This window comes from Vidua macroura, chromosome 1, assembly GCF_024509145.1.
Source record: "Vidua macroura isolate BioBank_ID:100142 chromosome 1, ASM2450914v1, whole genome shotgun sequence".
In the NCBI taxonomy this organism is placed as follows: Eukaryota; Metazoa; Chordata; class Aves; order Passeriformes; family Viduidae; genus Vidua; species Vidua macroura.
Window position 1 is genome coordinate 111,852,402 of NC_071571.1, and position 20,926 is coordinate 111,873,327.

Here is a 20,926-nt window from a genome sequence, read left to right on the forward strand (position 1 = left end):
AAAAAATAACATCATTCTGGATTCTTGGGAATTACTAAGGTGGCGAAAGAGATCATGGTGCATACAGTGGGGTAAGTAGGAAGCTTGCCTCTGCATTTGCTTGGGTGGCTCCTCTGGGCTTTCCTGCTGCCTTCAGAGCACTCTGGCAGTTCCTCTAGGATAAGGTGGATACTTAAGTAATGCTTATTCCGGGCGATTTACTCTCCCGTTTTCTCCATGTAGAGCATTGGAACTTTATTCCTCTGTGAAGTGTTTAACTCAGAAGGTTGCTTTTCGTGGCATACCTAGGGAGTCTTGGCCTTTGTTTTGCCATTACGATTTGGAGTGCTGTTTTCCTAACAGATGATTTCTGTTATATACCTTTGCTCTTTGTTAGTGGGACATGCTGTCTGAAATGTTGCTTATTATTACAAAGTTGAAAAGCGAGTTGTTTTCCATGTTAGAGAGGATGTAATCAATGTTTGCTTGCTTGTTTGGCCATGGTTTCATTTACAAATTATTTCCTCATGGGTGAATTTGATCACAGCACAGGATTAATTAAATTTAACCTTCTGGTTTGTTTGTTCCCAAATAATGCTTTTACTGGGAGTTTGATTAAAAAAAAAAAAAAAAGAAAAAATAAACATTTTGGCTGTCATTTTCTTTGAACAAAGTCCTTCTAGCAGTAATTTAAAAATCTGTGCATTCCCCTGGTAGTCCTCACTTAAATAGTGAATTTGTGAGTAAAAAAAAAGAAATTCAGGCTATCATGTTCTTTCCAGAACTTATCAGAAGTAATTTCAGTATCTGGCAGATACATTGCTTCATTGATCAATATCTTTTTCAGGCAGATTCTGAAACATTTCTGCTGAAGTTGTGGTGTTTCTATACCCAAAAGGATCTTAAAATACAGCAACTCATTTGGAAGTTAGATGTAATATTTGTTATATAGCAAGAACTTGTAGTCTGAGAGTTTCGTTTGAATCCGGGCTTTGAGTGTGCATCGTCAAAATGCCAGCATTGTTTCTACCATTTTTTTCTGGGCATGTGTGTTTTACACTCATAGTAGAGGAGCTCCTAACTTTGGATCTAGTGTCAGTTCACCCAAACATACTCAGAATTCCTGATGTGTTAGTACTGCCCATAATAACCACAGGAAATAGGTGCTGTCTGCAGATAACTGAGACGCCTGACATTTTTGGTTATAGATATCAGTGCTGAAGAGATGCATATAGTGGCAGTCTGTGTCGTGTAAAATATGTGAAAGCAGGGGAACTAAAATAGAAACCTAGAATCCTCTGTTTCAGGGAAAGATGATGTGTCTGGTATCTTTTGGTATCTTTCTGGCATTTGATGGAGTTCATCCCTATTGGTCAGCTTGCCTGAATTTTGCAAAACATTAGTGTGTGTTTGGGTGAGCGAATCTGCCGTGAAGTGTTTTTTGTGTGATTAAATGTAGGGGATGGAGAAGAAAGAGACAGATAACCTTTAGGGTAAATCTGGCATAAAAAACGGATGTAGGGATGAGAAATGAAATCTAAATCAGTTCTTTTACAGTTAGTAGTAGCTGGTTGTTCTTTTAAGTAACTCTGACTAGCTCAACACTTCAGTCCTGGGCTAAATTTCCAGGCCAACAGTTGCTTACATGAAGGAATTTTTTTACATTACATCAAGGAATTACTGTAATATTTGTTTAGGTATTGAAGTCGAAGACCTTTGAGACAAAAAATGTCAAGATGAGTAAAACTTGCAGTGAGTCTTGGTGAAGTTGTGGTTAGTTTCTGGCTCTTGCACAGAGTTCTGTGCAGCTTCAGGCAAGTCATGTGAGCTCTCAATATCCCTGCAGACCAGAAGGGGTTGGAAGGGGGTGAAAATACCTTTATTATTTCTCTGTGTTGGGTATCTAGATAGCGGTTCCTTGGGCTAGGCATCGCCTCTGATAAGGTTTAGCACAATAGGCTTCTGTTTGCAGATGTACTCTTCCCATGGCTATGGCCTCCCCAAGGAGGGAGGGAGAATCCACAGATTTAGAAGTAGGGGTTCACTTCACCTTTTATAAGCTTCCTAAACTGAAAGAGAAAAATAGACTGACATTCAGAGGTGAGCAGAAAATAGAATTAATGTTCCATGGGAAATTCCTGAGTCAGTTCAAAATTTAATTGCATTTCCCTACCACAGTGTATTGCTTTTCAGAAGTTATAGTTCAGGAGCATGATGTTCCCATTTCATTATCTGAGACCCTTCTCCCATAATTAAATGTCCAAGAGGCACTGAAGAGCTTTGTCACAAAGAAACATGCTTTGAATTCTGGGATGTGAAGCTGCCTGAAAATCCTTGCTCCTGGAAGGGAATGAGCATCTGACCCCGGAACAGGATGTTCCCAGGGTAAAGAACTACATTGTGGTATTAGATTGACTTTAAAAAGTGTTCTGCTCTACCTAAATCACCTGAAATAATATTTTCCATTTGTGCTAGCAATTAATGGAAAACTTTCAATAAAGGTGTTATTTTCCCACAGAAAATGTAGGTGTATTTGATATAAATTCCAAATTATTATAATGTTGGCATATTTACTGAAGTGGAAAATCCTTGGCTAGCTGTTAGGGTGAATTTTTCCTGATTAGGGTGAGTGTGGTACTGCATGTGCTCAGTGATAATGGTACTACACAGCAGTGTGATACTGAGTGAGGTTTTCGGGTAAGGGTGTGGTAGCTTTATCCAGACATGACACAGGACTAGAACCTCTTTCCTCTACTTCCCCTCCTCTCCCTGCCCCATTCTCCCTCACTAGCCTTGTGCTCCTTAGGTAACTAGGATTTGTTGGGAAGTGGGGAGGGAGGAAGGAGAGAGAAACAGACATCACTTTCTTAAAGGCTTTAATAACAAGGTGTTGCTAGGGGTGGTGACACGCTCGTCTTGATCTTCTGGTCTTCTTTCCTCACTGTGGCTTTCCCTTCCCTTCCTCATTTCCCAGAACCCCCAATAATCCCACACAGGGGGAAATGGAGAAGTGCTGCTGAGACAGAGGGGATGGGATGATGAGAGGCAGCCTGTCCCCTGCCCTTGCCTCTTGCTGCTGCAGAGAGGAGAGATCATGAAGGTGCTGATCTTCAGAGGGATTCAGCAGGGGTCAGAACATTGATGAAGCTGGTGCCTCCTGGTTTCGGGTACTGTGTGAGTGGTTGAGGTGCTGCTCTGATGCTGGTATGGTAGCATCACTAGCATATGCCATGCTTCCTGCTCCAAGGAGCTGACTGTTTGGTGTCTCCTAGGGAGAAGTACTGTTTTGTCATGGCTGGTAGCATGTCCCCTTCTCAGGAAGGCTGGTCATGTCCCTCCCTTTTTATACTATTAAGCTGTGACTTTGTCATGAGAGTTTGAAAACATCGTTCTTTCTGAGGTGAAAATGGGTTTGCAGCATTTTTCCCCTTTAATAGATCCTACAATTTTTTCTTTGCAAACCATACTAAAACCAGTAGCAGGGATATGCTTATGAGTATTAAAAATCCCTCCTTACTAGATTTTACAGTTACAGTACATGGTTCCCATTTTCTTTCTGTCACGTTCTTTTCTGCCTTTGTAAAACTTTGCTTATAGCCTTATCTTCAAGTTTTTTGCAGTGGTCATTTTGCCATAAATAAGAAAATGGAAGTGTCATTAGGAACTGGTTGGTAAAGAATTTAAGGACTGTTTCCCCACAGTTCCCTGACAATGTGCTGGTGTTTTTCTGAGCTCCAAAAAAGCAGCTTATAGTGATACAATTTCCATTCTTTTCCTTTCCTGATTCTTCTCCCAGTGATTTGTTTTGGCAGAGTATGGCAGTCTGTATGGTGCACCACACTGTAGAAAGCCTCAACTCTGTAATTTTGTAATTCTGTAAAAAAAGGACAAACCCACCTAGCCCCCAAATAAATGCAATTGTTATGTCATATGCAGCCATATTATCACCTCTGAGCCCATTAGTAGAAGCCCAAAGAAATTGCCTGTCTAAGTGATATCGGATCTCCTGCACTTACTATTCATTCCGGCTCCTGGTGTATCAGGGAATAAAGAACTTCCCGGCTAATGATTATGGTATGCAGTGACTTTACGTGGAAACACAGCAATACTTCCCACTAATAGGATGCTTAAAAATGCATCTAATTGCAGCTGTGGTAGTTGAGAGTATGCCTAACACCTAACAGTCCTGAAAAACCATCATTCCTGGCAGGGGGTGTTACAGGAAACTGAGTTTTACTGTCTCCTTCCTGTATCTGAACCAATTATGTGGCCTCTTGCTCTAAAAGTTGATTTGAGGATTATACTCTGAGTAATAAAGAGATAGGAAAGCAGTGGAAATGATGAATCTTTCTTTATTAATTAATTTGCTGTCATGGTGATAGCTGTTTGCTGAACATAACCTTCCCTGGGGCAGTGGAAGGAACAAGTCAACTTCTGTGCCTGTGATCTTTGTCAAGCCATGGAGGGAGAGGGTTTGGTGTATCCCGTTCTGAGAGCAGTGGTGGTGATACTTGCCTGGTTCTGTGAAGTGCTCCAGGATCAAGGGGTGCATAGTACCTACATGCTGCATTCCTATTTTCTTTTTATGGTAAGGATAACACTAGTCTGGCATTAAATACCTCTTTGTAAATTTGTAAGAAAATTTGCACTAAGTGGAACCTAAAAAAAAAAAGGGGGGAGAGAAAAATGAAACAGAGACAGAAATGTCTGTCAGCAAGTAGACTTTCAAAGCAATTTGATGACAACTTGGGACTAGTTTTTATTAAACGCAATGAAATTAAGCAAATGCAAAGCACAGAGTACCATGCTTGACGTTGTCCTTGAGTACTCTTTACCAAGTAACAGCTGCAAATAGAATTAGTAATCTTGGACTTTCCTGCTACACTTGAAGAATTCCTCTTGTAACGGAAGTATGTGCTTTCTAGTAATTACTACCTTTTCAGTGCATGTTCATTCTTAATGCAACATTGTCCTTGGAAGAAGATCAGGGAACACTTTGATTCTTTCCAGATTTATAAAGCAATGTTTATTTGGCTATCACAAGTTTCTGTCCCCCTTTTTCTTTCTAATTCACATCTCATTTATATTGGATTGAGACCTACTGTATCATTTGCATGATACGGAAATACAATCCATTCCCTGCTTTTAGATAATTCTTCTATTTCCTATAGAGAAATGAGACTTGAGAATTATTCCCTTTGCATCTAAAAAAAATACATTAAATTACAAAGGCAATGCATTGATTTAATAATTTGTTAACTTCTGAGTAGATAATTCTGTAATCTTGTCACTTTTTAAACATGAAATCCTAACTGTCTTGTATGACTGAAACCTTTCTCACATACTCGAAAAATTAAAGTTAGTCTAGGAGAGATGGCCAGTCCTTTATCTTGGTATTTGATGTATATTTTTAATTGCTCTTATTATAGCAAATACTTAACTTTCTTTGAATAAGCACCAACAATCTTGTTTCCAAACAGATTGAACAAATTTCCAAACAGATCTAACAAAATGCAAAGTGCTTTATGATTTTATTTTTGTTCTTAAAATTTTGATCAGTTTCCATATCTCATTAGGGAAAATAAATCACATCAGCTTAATGCAGCTATAAATTGTATTATGCTGGTTGGTACAGGAATGCAGGAAGAACCTAAAAAAGGTGACAGCTATATTCTCTGCCAGGCTATTCTGTAAACAAGCCATTTGTTTTTCTTAAACTCCCCACTTCTGATAATCCTATCTATCATGTTACTTCCCCTACAACTTATTCTGTGCCCTGGCTTCCCATCTTTCTTTCTCTGCCACCTTCCAGGCCTCTTCATCCAAAGCTCTAAGTTGTCTTCCCCCTGAGTCCAACTGTGGAGTTGGATGACCCATCAAGCACAGTCACTGCAAGCGGGGCAGGCTGGCAGCACTTTCAGAAGTGGAAATTCAGCAGCAGTCCTTGCTCATCTCCTCTGCTTGCCTAGGGAGTCTCAGGGAGGAAATTTCTGGAGGAGACACATTTTCAAATACAAGAAGTTGTGTTTGCTCAGGTGGCATGCATGAGACCCTGACCATGTCTCCCATAGACCTGCATCAGTTCAAAACAGAAGTCATCAGCAAAGGTGCAGACCTTCAGCTGCCAGAGCAGTCACTTGCCCTTGTAAGCTCTGAAGATCCCTGTGAGCCATCCTTGGGGATGAAGTGTGACTTCTGTTAATAAACTCAGTGGCTGTTCACTGATAGGGACAAGAAAGTAACAGTTGTATCTGCCTGCAGAATTTTTCTGTGTGAAACAATGGAGGAATGAAGGCTCCTCAGCAAAAGAATAATTAAAGATTTCTTTTAGCACAGATGAAACTCTTTCTTTTCCATAACTTTAGCTTTGAAACTTGCTGAAAATGTGTGAATAATGCATTCAGCCTCACTCTATTTGATATATAAAGTTTCAGGTCAGCCATAAAATCTAGCAGAGCAACTGAAAAAATGGAAGTGGGGGTAAACAGAGGAAACTTGCTAAAATTATAATGGAAAATAGCAATTATGTGACCCTAGGTGATAGTAAATAATATTTCAGAAATCATACAGTTAAATTAATAAAGAAGGTAGTGGATGGTTGAAGAGAATCCAAAATACAAGTTTTTCATCTACATTAAATCCGGTAATGTATTCCTAAACAGAATTAAAAGTGTTAGAGATTAAAGACTTTTGGAAAAATAATAGTTCCAGGCTCATATGAACTCTTTGCAGGACAGTACATTTTCATGGAAGGGGGAATAGGTGGTGGCTGATTGTCATGTGCATTTACTCTCAACTTGGTGGTAACTTGGACTGAACAGGCCTAATCTTTGCTGTTACACTTTTTAATACCCACTTTTGTTGGAACAGTGTATTCTCTGTGACAAAGGCATCAACTAAGAAGAGATAGTTTTTCAGGCCACTCTCAGTTACAGGAAACAAAAAAACATTCCTTGTGCACAAAGCCTGAGCTTTTGCTAAGTACTAAAGTACAAAAGAAGACATCCATTGTGTTATGTCCAAGAGAAACCAAGCTTTGCCAGAAAGGAACCCCAGCCTAGCCAGGTCTGTCCATACCTATTTCACAGGTTATTGGTCCTATCCTTTTTCTGTTGTGCACCACTGTAGGTGAGTGCTTGGACTTGAACTTGGCTTGACTGCCTATACTGACAGCCTCTATACAGAGCAAGGACATAAAATTGGGTATTTCAGCCTTGGAAAAATAGTCCTACCTGGTTTTCCACCCTGCTCCTGGTAGATAGAGCAAATAAAAAGTGGGGAAGTTTATGCAAATACTGGCCCAGTCCTTGATGGATTTCCAGTGTTTTGCACTGCGCGCTGATGAAAAACTACACACAACTTGGAGCCTTTTGTGAATCAGCATTGCAAGGGCACTTTTGTCTTCTTAGGTGCACAGAGGCTGCAGTGGTGGTGTGTAGTTGTAGAAGGTTCACTGAGCTGTATCCTTGTCGCTGTTGACACCAAGTACTGGCTGGGGAACAGCCAGTGGGACAGCAGCTTTTCAGGAAAGTCTAGAGGTTACTGTGGATCTCTGTTTGAATATGGACTGGCAATGTTGAGCAGTTGCACAATAGAAAGGGGAAAAAAGGAAAACACAACATAGGGCTGCGTGTGGGCCCACAGCCTGCAGGGAGCAATCCCCACATTGGTGAGCACTCAGCTAGAGTTCTGTGTTCAGTTTGGAGCACTGCTCTTGAAGAAAATGTTGACCACTTTGGATGTGGAGAAGAGGGCAGGAAAAGAGATCCATAGGACATACCCCAGGGGGAAACCCTGAAAGGGTTACATTTTCCATGCCTAAGGAAGAGCAGCCTGTTGAGGAGTGAGTAGGAGAAAGGCAGGTTTTCAGCACAGACAGCACAGTACAGGCTGTTGCCAAGACTGGGCCAGTAATCTTTTTTCTGTGCCATGGACAGAGAGGAGTGGATCTAAAATGAAACAAGGAAGAGAGATAAACCCTACAAAAGTTTTATCCACAAAATACTCTGCCAGTGGATCTTGTGGAGTCTCCGTCCCTGGAAGTGTTAGGAATCACTTTAATAAACATGAACAAAATTTATCTGACTGTATCTCACAGTGGGAGGTGGATTACATATCTTTCCTACCATCCCTATGATTTGACGATACTGGTGATAATACTGCTCATGGAATTATTTTAATGACAAACATTCTTTCTAAATTCTGGTTGCAAAGACCTCTGCAGAGTGGAATTTGTTTTGCTGAGGTGGAGGAGGCACTTAATCATCATATAATTTCCTAATTTTGAAATGTTCCTTAGATAAAGCATAAACAGCTGGCTTTGCATTTCATCTCAAATATCATTGTCCTGAAATACTTGGGAACATCACTTTGTCAGCTGGCACCTGACAGTCCATCCTAAATCTGAAATCTGTAATTGGATTCTTCAGATGAAATCCGAGTTTCCTTTGAAGTCATGGGGTTTCACAGGGCAAAAATTTCACACTGAGGACAGAGTGATGTCCACTTGTATGTGCTTAGCTGTACTGTCCTAGGCAGGCCTGTTGTTTTCAGGACAAGGATACAAGAAGTGGGTTGTAAGAGCATGTAACCTTTGTTATGACAAACATTTGGCTGCAGAGGGGGGGCCTTTGGACTTCTTGTGTGGGTGAGTGGGAGCTTGCAACAGGCATTACATGAGGTGAATTAATTTTTTTCTTTTTTTCAGATAATGTGAACAAAACTAATTTATACCATCTGTTCTGAAAAAGACAGTAGAAAAGCAACATCCTTTTTTTGTTTGTTTGTTTAACATTTCTTTTGATAATACTTTAGGCACTCCATATTCTTTTTAATGTAATGTAATTTATTCCCTTTTTCTCATTGAGGAGAGGGGTGTTCCCCCCCAAAATGTATTTTTATTGCCAGTGGTCTTTAGTTTGCATTTAGTATTCAGACAACTATAGCTGCAAATTGAATGTTTCTCCAGCTACTGTATAGTTCCTCCTGATGAAATGCACGCAGAGAAGTCTCCAGGTGCTATGAACTGGAGTCATTCCACTGGAAATATTCTGGCTTTGTTTATGCCAGTGCTAATTCAGAGCAAGTTCACTGGTCACAGCTTTAAAGGAGGTGATAGTCAGAATGTCATCCTAAAAAGGAGATCACATTGATGTAGAAGCTCAGTGTCAGTCTCAGAGCTGAGAGTTAAATTCTTGTGCCTCATAATGCATTGCATTTCACATCCAGATTTCTTTGCAGGCTTTTCTTAACTGTGCTACGATGGGCCATGCGTAAGAATTGCATGTGTATACCTGAGGCTAAATAAGCCCACAAGAAAGCACAAACCCCAGACTTTAGGACCACCAATACATCAGTTGTTAATAACCTTACAGTGTTATTATGCTCACACTAGAAACATAATTAAATTGGAATGATTTGAAACTGCCATTAGGGGAAAGAAGATGGAGGAAAACAGTTTCATCCTCACAACATCATGTTTTTATTGACCTACTTAGAGTAGGGAAGAAAACGTGTCCCTTCCCTCTACAGCAGAATAGGTTTGTTCAGCAATTTTATAATGCAAATGCACAAGAGAAGACTGGATTTCCTAACCACTTCAGGAGGATTTGGAAGGGAGAGTAATGTTATTTCACACAGTTAGGACTAAGATGTGTATGTTCCTGTTCAAGCTGTAATGTTATTAGTTTAATCAATTTGGCAGAAAGTGCTTACTTAGAGTGAAAAAAAAAAAAAAAAGTGGGGGGAAAGAAAAAGACTTGTATTCAAAGATGAGAGGAAAAGGGCAGTGCTTGGGCTGCAGCTGTGCAGAGGGACCTTCCATAGGCAATGACATTTCCTTTGTCTTCATCTTCCCTCATCTTCCCTGTTTCAAAGCCTTTGGGACTGCTGGGCTGGAAGTGGAGGAGTCCTGAACATGGGTGTAAGGTGCATCTCTGCACATCCAGCACCCCTGCCCAAGCCACCAAGTGAGAAGCCACGGCTGCAACTAAAGCACCTCCAGAGAGAAACCCTGTGTGTTCTTCCTCCTCCAGATCTGTGCCATGAGCAGGGAGCAGGATAAAGGTGTCTGGGTAATTCCAGCCACCGGGCATGGCAGTGCTCATGGGGTAGGCAGCATGTGGGGTTTGGGGTGCAGTCCTCTTCCTCTAGATTTGGGCATTATTGTGGTACTGCCTGAGTTAATAAACCATCTTTATCTGAAATTAAACACCTGCTGGTAGTCCTTTCTAGGCTGCTCAGGTCACATTCCTCCACAAGGTGTTGTTGGTAATTTAGTATTGTCAGAGGCATTAGTCACTGCCATAGTAGCTTAATAATGCATGGTAGGAGCCAGCTGGTAATTAACAAATTAGAGATATCATCTACATTTTCCTCAAATACTTCAGATGTAGCAAAAATAATTAAACGGAGAGCGCTTCGGGTGTTTAAAGCTGTTACGTATATTTAAAACATCTTGCCATGTTAGGAAATTATTCATTGTTTTAAAGGTCAGCTAGGCCTCGTCTTGCTGCTGTCCTAGGATTCTGTAGTTCACACTGAAGATTTGTGAAGCAGGGGAAGGGCCATACTCCTGTCTTTTTCTTTAACCTTTAATGCACCTTACACCCATGCTTTAATTCTACATCATTTAGGAAATTCATGCCAATGCCTGACTTCTGTGCCTGTTTTTAGGAGTGGCATGACTTTCTAGGTCTCAGCTGCTCCCTTTTGCATTTAACTTCCTTTCATATGAGAATTAGAAGGTTATGTTTATGTGTATGTGATGGAAAGATGAAATTGGCTTGTAATTGAAGCTAAGGAGGGAAAAAGTTATCACAAATTGCATGAGACTGCAATGCTGGGACAGACACCACAGTATGAATGAAGGTGATGATGGGTTTCATTATGTAGTGTAACTAAAATATGCTGGTATGCACAAACTGGCTTTAACTCACTTGGCATCTCCATATTTTATCACCAGATGGTGACCAGCAGTTTAAAACTGAGATGCTCTCAGTTACCTATGCACGATGATTGAGCAGTAGTATACTTTGATACATCTCCCATCCGTGCTGCTTCAGCCCAGTACTCCTTGATGCTCCTGCAGCCTGGCTCCAGGACTCAGCTCTGAGTATGGCAAGCCTTTGACTCTGCTTTTTCTCTGGGGCAGGATCTGATCTGGGCACTCTGAGGCAGACGAAGCAGGGAACAGATCAAGCGATCGGAGGAGCATCATTTCAACGGGTAGGGTGTGGTGTTTCCTGTCTTCGTGGGGAGTGCTTGGTACTGGCAGTGGCTTGGAAAAACACAATTTATGTCTGAAAACATTCTTCTTGGAGTTAAAAACAAAACTGCTTTTGAAAATGTGGCTGGATGCTCTTTGATACACAGTGCAGAGTTTTTTTCAGATAGTAACAGTTTATGTTCAAGCTTTGAACTCACAGTACAGATGTGAGCAGCTGTACAGTATAATGAAAATCAGATAATAATCTGCGCTGTAATACCTTTGCTGTTTCCTACATTTAGTCACCTCCACATTGATGGAAGAGCACTGGGGATTTCAAAATATGCGTTTCTGAAGCTTAAAAAAGAAAAGGAATTCTATATGCAATTTCTATTAAGACTTTTAGCCTCTTAGAGTTCAGCTGAGGTGTTTTGAATGCTTCCTAATACCTTTTGGTACTAAAGCTCAAAGGGTAGAGATAGAAAAAGGCTGGTAAGTTACTCACACAACACTGTTACCAGTGTAGACTTTTGTGCACCCTGAATTCTCTTTTGGTGTTCTGGGTGGCTTTTACTTGGGGTTTTTCTGGTAGCTTTGTACTGACTGTTGCCTCAGCAGAAAGCGTTCTCTGTTTGTACTGTAAAACAGCAGAGCATGGAAGTGCAGGCAACAGTGAGCCCCAGAGCATGCAGACATGGGGAGGGAGGGATGCTGCTGGCTGCACCCAGGCTGGGTGAGAGCTGACACCCGAGAGGGCAGGCAGAAACACAGCAACATGCCAACATGCCTTTTCCTGCAATCCCACAGCGTCCTGACAACCGGCCTCACATGTCCCCACCTGGTGCCAGCAGTGCAGCAGGCACATTTCCTGCTCCTTCCACTGTCCACACCAAGGAGCCTGTTGAATGCACCAGTTTTCTGGTTTTGTTGGTATTTCTGGATTTCCCTCAGTGCAGCGCAAGGGCAGGGAGTAGGGGTGGTCTTACCTGGTCTGTCCCAGGCTGTGGGGTGGCAGCTTGGAACACACACAGGCATGGCAGGGCTCCTGGCATCCATAGCCCAGACATGGCTGGGCAGTCTCACCTGCATATCTCTCCCAGTGACAGAACAGCATTTCCTAGTGCAGGAGCTATTCCTGCAGGCAGGGCCTTGCAGTTCATCCAGGGATTACAAGGCACATAAAATTTTACTACAGTTTTCATCCCCCTGAAGCCCTTCACATACACACAAACAATTACAGACTTCATAATGATTATGGCCTGTTAAACTACTGTATAAATATTGGTACTACATTTTTTGAATTATTTTTTGCCTTTTCTGTTAATTCAGTTCATGACCTTCACACTTCAGGTTTTAAAATGCCACTGCATCCACAGAAGACTGTTGAGGGGAATGAAAATAACTGCACCCCATAGCAAGGGGGAAAAAAAAGTTTTATTTCTTCAATGTGATAGAGTTCATGTAATCATGGAATGTAGGTGATGTCTTTAATGCCTGTCACTCATTTGTGTTGATGCTTTCAAAATATTTGGACACAAGTCATGGAGCTTTCTGCTCACCTGGGAATGAAGAAAGACATTCTGTCTGAATGTCCTTAGTTGCTGCTTTTTTCACATTACATTTTGGGTTAGTATTTCTGCAAAGAGGCTATACAGAAATCCCAGAGCAATTTAGGCCTCTAAGATTTCTCCATTCTGTAGTTCATTTTGACAAAATAATAGCCATATAGCTCTGTATTAATGGATTATTGTGATACTTGGATATTGCATTCAAAACATTGCATTTCAGAACAACTGCTCAAACCCAAACTTTATATAGGTAGAATACATTATTTTCTGCATTCCTTTTATTTTGAACAAATCTACAACATCTAACTCTGTCATTTTCTGGAAAAAAAGGCCCCTTACTTTTGACACATTTTGTTCTGTGCTCTTTTTCTCCAGTGTTTAAGTCAGAATTAGGCTGTCCTCTTCATATTTTATTTGTATTTGATATTTGGGAAGCAATAAGCTAACCTATGTGTTCTGTGTTCAATCTGCATGAGTGACTAATTCCACCAAAACTGCTGCTCAGTGGCTGATCACTGCACTTGAAATTTACTGTCAAAAATACTGAAGCCCTGCAGCTGAGCATTTTGGTTCCAAATGCAGATGACTAGGCTGAAAACCCTTTTTTTTCCTATTTTTTGGGACTGATAAGTGAGATTCAGGAGTCCCCACCAGGGTTGTATTGGAAGTAGTAGAAGTTTTGGAGAAGCTGTGAGGAAGTTTGATTGAATTTGGGGGTGATCTGCTGTTAAGAGTTGTTCAGTGCTCTACTTACTCCATGCCTACAGAAAGTAATTCCTTTTATTTCTGACAGCAAAGAAAAATTTCATTCCCAGTGACTGCCTCAATGTCTTCCCTCACCAAAACAAAACAACAGGTGACTAGATATTGAAGTGTCATATCTGACTTATTTGGCAGTTGTTTTCTGCTTCTTGATAGTGCTGGGATATGAACTTGAGGTTATCCCAGCTGCTCTGGCCACCTTTCGCTCACTAAAATAAAACTGCCTGGTTTAGTCACTAATATTTGCTGAGGCTGCTTTTACATGTGCATTTACTCTGTTCAGAAGATCCCAAACTCCGCATGTAAAGGTCTGTGTTGGCATCTTGCAGTGAGAGTTTCCCTGCCCATGGGAATCCAGCCTTGTGTATGTATGTTTTTGAAGCAAATGATTGTGATGATACGTGCAGGCTTATCTGCTTAGCCTTTTCATCTGAGTGGAGCCTTCCACGATGAATTGACAGCATGAAAAATTCAGTCCATCCTGTCCAGAGTTACATGTGTTTATTCAGTCCTTTGTTAAAGCTGGTGCTGTAATTCATGCACGACTTTTGCTTCCATGTAAGTTTTATTGTACTTTGATCTCCTGTAGCACCCAACAAACTTTTTAAAACCACTTACCCAGAAACCATTGTTTCACTGCAATTATAAAAGAACATGCAATGAATCACAAATGAGAATACTACCCAACAAGATATTCCTAGAAACAGGGGAGCACTTATATGCCATACAATGCATTAATCATTTATAAGGAGTCAGTTATTAAAATATTTTTTTAATACTCTGGATGTGAGGATGTGAAAAGCCTGTTATTGAAGATGTTTGTGGGCTTTTGAAACTTTCTTAAGTTTCCATGCTCACATTCTTGTCACAGATTTGAAAAGCAAAAGCTCGAATATGGTAGTTTGGGTTAACTCCAGGTTAAGGTAGCTCTAGACTATGAGTATATATGTCTGCATGTGTATATACACATATATAGGTGTATGTGTACAGATCAATTCGACAAACTTTTGTCTTTAGGAGAAATCCACAATGTGCTTGGTGCTTCTTTATTTCTACAGAACTGCTCATGATCAAAGACTTTGTCTGCTGAGACACTTTCACAGTCAGGATCTGTGGTCATTGTAAGCAGCTCTCTCAAATGAATGGAAGTCTGATAATCTAGCTAAGCTATCACTTCTTCACTGGGGTTTGCTTTAGACATACATTCTTATAAAGGATAGGATGGGAAGGGGGAGGAAAGGAAAAAGGAAAGGAAAAAGGAAAGGAAAGGAAAAAGGAAAGGAAAAATGAAAGGAAAGGAAAGGAAAGGAAAGGAAAGGAAAGGAAAGGAAAGGAAAGGAAAGGAAAGGAAAGGAAAGGAAAGGAAAGGAAAGGAAAGGAAAGGAAAGGAAAGGAAAGGAAAGGAAAGGAAAGGAAAGGAAAGGAAAGGAAAGGAAAGGAAAGGAAAGGAAAGGAAAGGAAAGGAAAGGAAAGGAAAGGAAAGATGAAAGGGAAGATGAAAGGACAGGGAAAAGGGAAAGGAAAGGAGAGGAGAATGGAGAGGCTCAAGAAATCTTGTTTTGAATTGCCTGTGTGAAGGTGTAGCGTCTCCACTCCCGATTCAGACATCGGATCAGCAGACAGCAACATGAGCTCCCTTCTGTCCCTTCCCCAGGCTGGTGGGTTGTACTCCAATGCCAGTCACCAGCTGCAGAGTTCACTTAGCACCACACTGTGCCCAGTGTTGATGCACAGCATTTTAGCAACTGCTGAAGCTGAAACCAACTCAGAGCTGCCTTGTACCTGCACAGCTCAGGGAGGAAGTGGAGAAATTGGGGTTTGTCAGTCATGGCCCATGGAGACTTTCCTGGGATGGTGCACATTTGTGGTGAAACCAGTAGAGTGGGGGACCTTTTTCAGCGCAGCATCTGGTCTGACTCCTACTTCTGGAGCAGAAATATTATCATTACGAATTCTGTCATCACTGTGTGAGATGCACTCTTCCCTGGGCATCTCTGCCTCTGCTCCCCTTCTTTGGAGGTGAAACAGAGCAAGGGAAAGGATCAGCTGCAGACTGTCATTGTTCTGAAGCAGCTTTCCACTCCATTAGTAGAATGAAGGTACAGTCTGGGTCATTTAATTTCCCATGTTGATGTAGACAACAAATCAGATAGATGTGTCGGGGAATTATTGACCACGTGAGATAACTCAGCTTTTAAATAAAGAGCAGGACTTACCAAATATTGCAGGAAGTGGCAAAAGCAGCAGGAGATACGAGATTAAACACTTCTAAACTGTCTTCTTTTTTAAGTGCTAAAGTTTGGGCAGAAGAAACTGCCATTTTTCTAGAAAGAAAACTGCAACAAGTAAGTTGGTTCCAACCTAAATCCAATCTACTTGTCATGCTGGAAAATGCAGCAGTTGTGATTCCTGTAGCAGAATTGAAAATGGCAAGCGTATTTAAATGAGTTTGTCTAGTGAAACTTGGCTAAAACTACCACATCAGTGGGATGATACTGTGAGATCTTTACAATTTAAACCAAATTTCTTTTGGCTGTGATGCCACCCTCAGCCTCATTGTGGTGAATACCCCACGTGGCTCATGCTTTGTGCTTTCAGATCATTCTGCAGTGATTTTTCCATTTCTCCAATTTTCATGACCCCTCTGTAGGCCAAAGTGCTGTGGATATGTGCCATTCACAGACCCTCTGCTTGAGGAGTGGTGAGAGAAAGGCATTCCCTCTTGTCTTCACCTGGCCAGCTGCATTCTTGAATAAACCGGATGGTGTGGTTGTGGGGCAGGGAGGGGAGATGGTGTTTGACAAACATCAAAATGAAGGTATTCCAAGATGGCTTTGGGTTTAGCTTTCCTCATGGGATCAAATCCCAAAAGAGATCAGACTGTCTGTGTGTTAGGAAAGGAAACACCCCCCGCCCCTTCTTCTGACAGCTTCTGCCCTAATGGCTTTTTGGAAAGCACATCTGTTCATTCATAAATGCATTCCTTTTTCGCTCTTAAATAACCCTGTTTATGCTCTTGGAGTATTGGTGGTAGGACACATTGTATTACATACATAAACTTCCCATGGTTTTAAATACAATATTACTCTTTGTGTCTTTTTTCAGAGATGTTGAGCATCTCTAACTCTGAAGGCCATGGAAAGTCTACATGGCAGTCACACATTACTCTCTATACCAAGTATCTCCTGTTCTATTTTTAATGCCAGACCTCAGTATTCACAGTTCAACTGTTTATTGAAGGTGAATTCCTTATCCTCTGTCTCCTATTTATCAACTCTTGTACTTGTAATTTTTCCTTGTTTTATGCTGTCATATGCATGATCCAGAACAACAGTTCTTTTGACCCTATAAAAAATTGATGGGTAGAATGGCTCAAAAAATAATCCGCACTGGAAATCTTATTAAAAGTAAAATTCAACTCGTTATTCTGAAATTGACAGTCCAATTCATTCACCTGTCCAGGGCAGAATGGAAGGTCAACTAAAATTTGAACCCTTGGTAAGGAAGTGTCAGTTCATATTAGTGTAATAGGCACTCCAAAGATAGGATCACACATTACTGAAGGTAAGAGGTGCAAAAACCCACTTACAGACGTAAAAGCAACATCCTGTACAAGTATAGTTATTGAGTAGAACATTGGTATTATAATCTCTCCAATGACAGCTTTATCTGACTGTAATTCATCGTGAAGTAGAGTTTCTGGTGTGTCAGGAGTTCTTTTGACCTGATGCAAGAACTTTACAGCTTAACTTTATAACCTCAGAAAATTAAATAGGTTATCGCAATCCTAAATCTAGCCTTTCCCAGCCTGAAGATACTCAAATTCCTGTAATACCCACTACTTATTACAATGGAAACTTAAAAATTCTAAAGCTTTGTCTTTTTGTCATAGCTCACACAGATAATCACACTGAAGTGTCTTAACATATTACAAGGTACTTGTTTGTTGGTTTTTATTTTGGAGTTAGCAGAAAAAAAAGTCACGCTCTTAAATCTTCACCAGTTTTCACTTCATTGGAGTTGTTCTGGGAACTGTAAAGAGTACATTCAGAAATTAATTCCTAGGTGGGATCTTTTGTGTCCTATGTGTGTCACTGCAGAAGCATTTTAGGTCTGTCCAGAGAAGGAGACTTCAATACCAAGTGCTCTTTGTAGTCACACAGATAGATCTGAGGTATGGTCCTGACCACGCTCTCATCACATAGCTCTAGAAACACTCATTTACTGCCTCAGAGGAAGGAACTATTTTGTTCCTCTTTCTCCAGAGGTTGGTTTGTATGAAACCTGCGTGAATTTTCCTTACAGCATGCTGATAGAATTGCCTGTTGCTTGTCCAGGGATCCTGTTTCTTGCAGCTAATCTGAACATGCATCTCAGGTTTCTTTTCAATCTGCTGAAATACGACTGTGATAATTTTATCTCGACAGCCTGTACGGCTCCACTCGTATTCAAGCGTCAGTCTGACTGGCTGTGGGTTTCAGGCACATGACCTTGGGAGAGGTAGAGACTACTCATCTTGTGAAATCCTTCTCTGTCAGGGCGATGTGCGTGTGCATGTGTATGGTACAGCTTTGTAATGCCATGGCAGACACAAAAACTGTCCTTCGGTGTCTCTCACTGGCCAGACTGGCCACAGAACAGTTTTACTGGGCTTGTCCAGGTTCAGCTGGCAGCTCTGCCTGCTCTCTGCTTCCCTCCTGGTTTAATTTTACTGCTTTTGTTCAGCTCAGGAGGGTAGTTGATAGTGTAGTCCCTGATAAATAAAATACATAAATTCCTGACTATGTAATAGATTGGTAGCACCACCAATTAGGAAAGTTGCCCAGCAGTTCCCATTATAGTACCTTAAAGTTTTTCAGAGTATTTGTAAAACTTTTAATGTCTGAACTGAAATTTTTCTAGCCAGCTGTTTTCCTCACCCTGAGTATTTTTGGAATATTTCAGCAAAAGTGATTCAGTAAGACTGAGAACAAGATTGGCATAAAAATAAGTTGGATTTCTTCACATTTAAAGAAAACCTTGGATTATTTTCTTTGGTGCTCTTTAGTGTCTTTGTACACTGGAACAAGGATGTAAACTTCAGTAGAACACATGACCTTTGCATGAGTAGTACTTCTTTTATTTGTCCCTTGATTAGTGGAAATTTGCACGTTTGGCCTATACAGTAGCCTTCAGGGGAAAATACATCCAGAGCAGTTTATCCATGTTAAGAACCAGCTGCAGATGAAAATCCTTGATGGAACCAATCTCTCTACAGGTGCTGGGGAATCTCCCAGTATGCTCATGGCACCCAAGTTGTTCCTTGGTCCTTGAGCAGTTGTCAAGCTTTCTGCTGTATTTGTCCTCACATGGATTCAGGTGCACAGGTGTGTACTGAGAAGTCAAATGCTGTACCCCTAAGTCTTGCACACACTGAGGGCAAAGCTGCAGCTTCACAGGCAGCCTGAACTTCGACATCTCCAGTCTCTTAAACACTAAGGCTGCTAAAGCAAACAAACACATAGCATTCTTGTTCCTGAATTCCTCAGGAATAATTCTGCAATATTGTGTGGTATTGTCCTTGTTTTGTGGAGTAAAGGTGACAGAACCTCCAGTTTCTTAGTAGTAATTACACTGCTTAGCATTCAAAACAACTTTGATAGAGGATCCCGAAGCACACTGGGCTTTCCCATCTTTCTCACATGATGTATGCATGACATCTATGCTTCTGGCAGCATTCTGATAGGACAGGCAGGGGACGGGAGAGGAACTCTACTTGTTCTTGGACAGCACTGTCTCAGGGGAAAGAGAGTGGCTTACATTCTAAGTGCATTTCCATTTTAGCTTATGAAGCACAGCTTTTCAAAACTCCTGGGTTTTACCATACTTCCAGCCCTCAGCTGAACAGATGTCAGAAAAAGACAAACAGAAGGAAGATAAATATGTGAACATTTCAAAACTTTCGTTATGGTGCATTGGCCCGTACTGAGTATAAAATAATCCTGCTGTCATTAGTGTGTTTGATGTTAGGTTTACACCTCTGTTCAGCTCTGCATTTTTTGTTGTTGCTGTTCTCTTTTAGCAATCTCCCTTTTCTTCAGAAAAAGCCTTTTGATTCAATGCTTGTTTTGTTCAGTGTGGTCAGATGAATGTTATTTCCTACTTAGTAAATGCCCCATGCTAACTGTATTTTATTCACATGAGTAGATTTGCTTGAGATCAATGTGAATGTTGCATGGTCGGGTTAGCAAAGAGTTAATATTTTTTACCAAGCTGCATAATACTTCTGGATACATTTCTCTATTGATCCCCCAATCCTCTTAGGTCTGCCTAAATAAGTTCTTTATGATGGAAAATAACTTTGCAGTTTATTAATACCGTGAGATCACTTCCCCCTCAAAAGATCATCTGTATATAGTCCTTCTTACTTTCAGACTCACTGCTCCTGCTCCAATTTCCTCTCTGGTACTAATGGTTTAAGGATAAATAATAGGTGAAGTTTGCAGGAAATCATGTTTTTTACAAACTCAACTTGTACCTGATGAAAACACGAACAAAATTCTGGCAAGTGGGAGTCATAACCTCTTAAAGAGATGCATAAATCAACAGGTCCTTCCCCCAGTTGTCTGTAATAACAAGGCTTTGGGATTTTTTTCTGATTTCCTTCATAAGATTTTCTGTGTTTGCTTGTCATGCATTTCACTTCACTGGACCCCATGTTTTTGACTGCTCAATGAGAAATGTCCTGGCCAAGGCATAAAGAGCACGGAGAGGGTATGAGTATAGTGACTCCAGTCTACAAACATTTTCCAAAGTTACAAAATTCATCAACTGAACAACTAAAAATACCAGAGTTGAGTGGCTAATTAAATTTTATTAATGTGAGGCAGATTTTCCCACTACATAGGAATACATATTTGGAAACAAGTAAAAAGAAGACATCCTGCATCCCAGGATGCAGGAAATTATTCCAGACAAAGGTTGCCTTCCTGACGTCTTCAGGGAAACCATCAATTTTACATACTCTAATTTGTGTTGTGACCCACAGGCCTTGGTATAGCAATGTATTAAGAGGTTCAGAAAGCTGTGCTGAACTCAGTCATTATTTCAGTGTAAATCCTACCTGAATAAATGGATTACAAGCTGCTTAGACAAAAATATTTTAATTAAGACAGTAGAGTAACTGGTAAATTCCATGGATAAACATATTTCCCACGTAATAATGCAGGGAAATCTTTAACTTCACGTTACAAAAAGGAAGGGTGCTGAACAGCATGAACTGATGTGCAGATACGAGCAACTGTGAGTTTCTATTGCTGTTGCAAGTGGTTTCATGTGTACAGAAATAACTGCTGTGCAGGCCAGGCTGGGTGCCAGAGTCATCATCTCTGCTTGTATGGTGCTGAGGTTGCCAGCACTTACCCTAAAACTG

The 20,926-nt window shown here is 40.8% G+C and overlaps 1 protein-coding gene across 6 annotated transcripts in view; it reads left to right on the forward strand.

Annotated features, from left to right (window-relative positions):
• Window positions 1–20,926, forward strand: part of DTNA (dystrobrevin alpha) — a 223,604-nt gene that overhangs the window by 43,019 nt on the left and 159,659 nt on the right. The window lies entirely within an intron of this gene.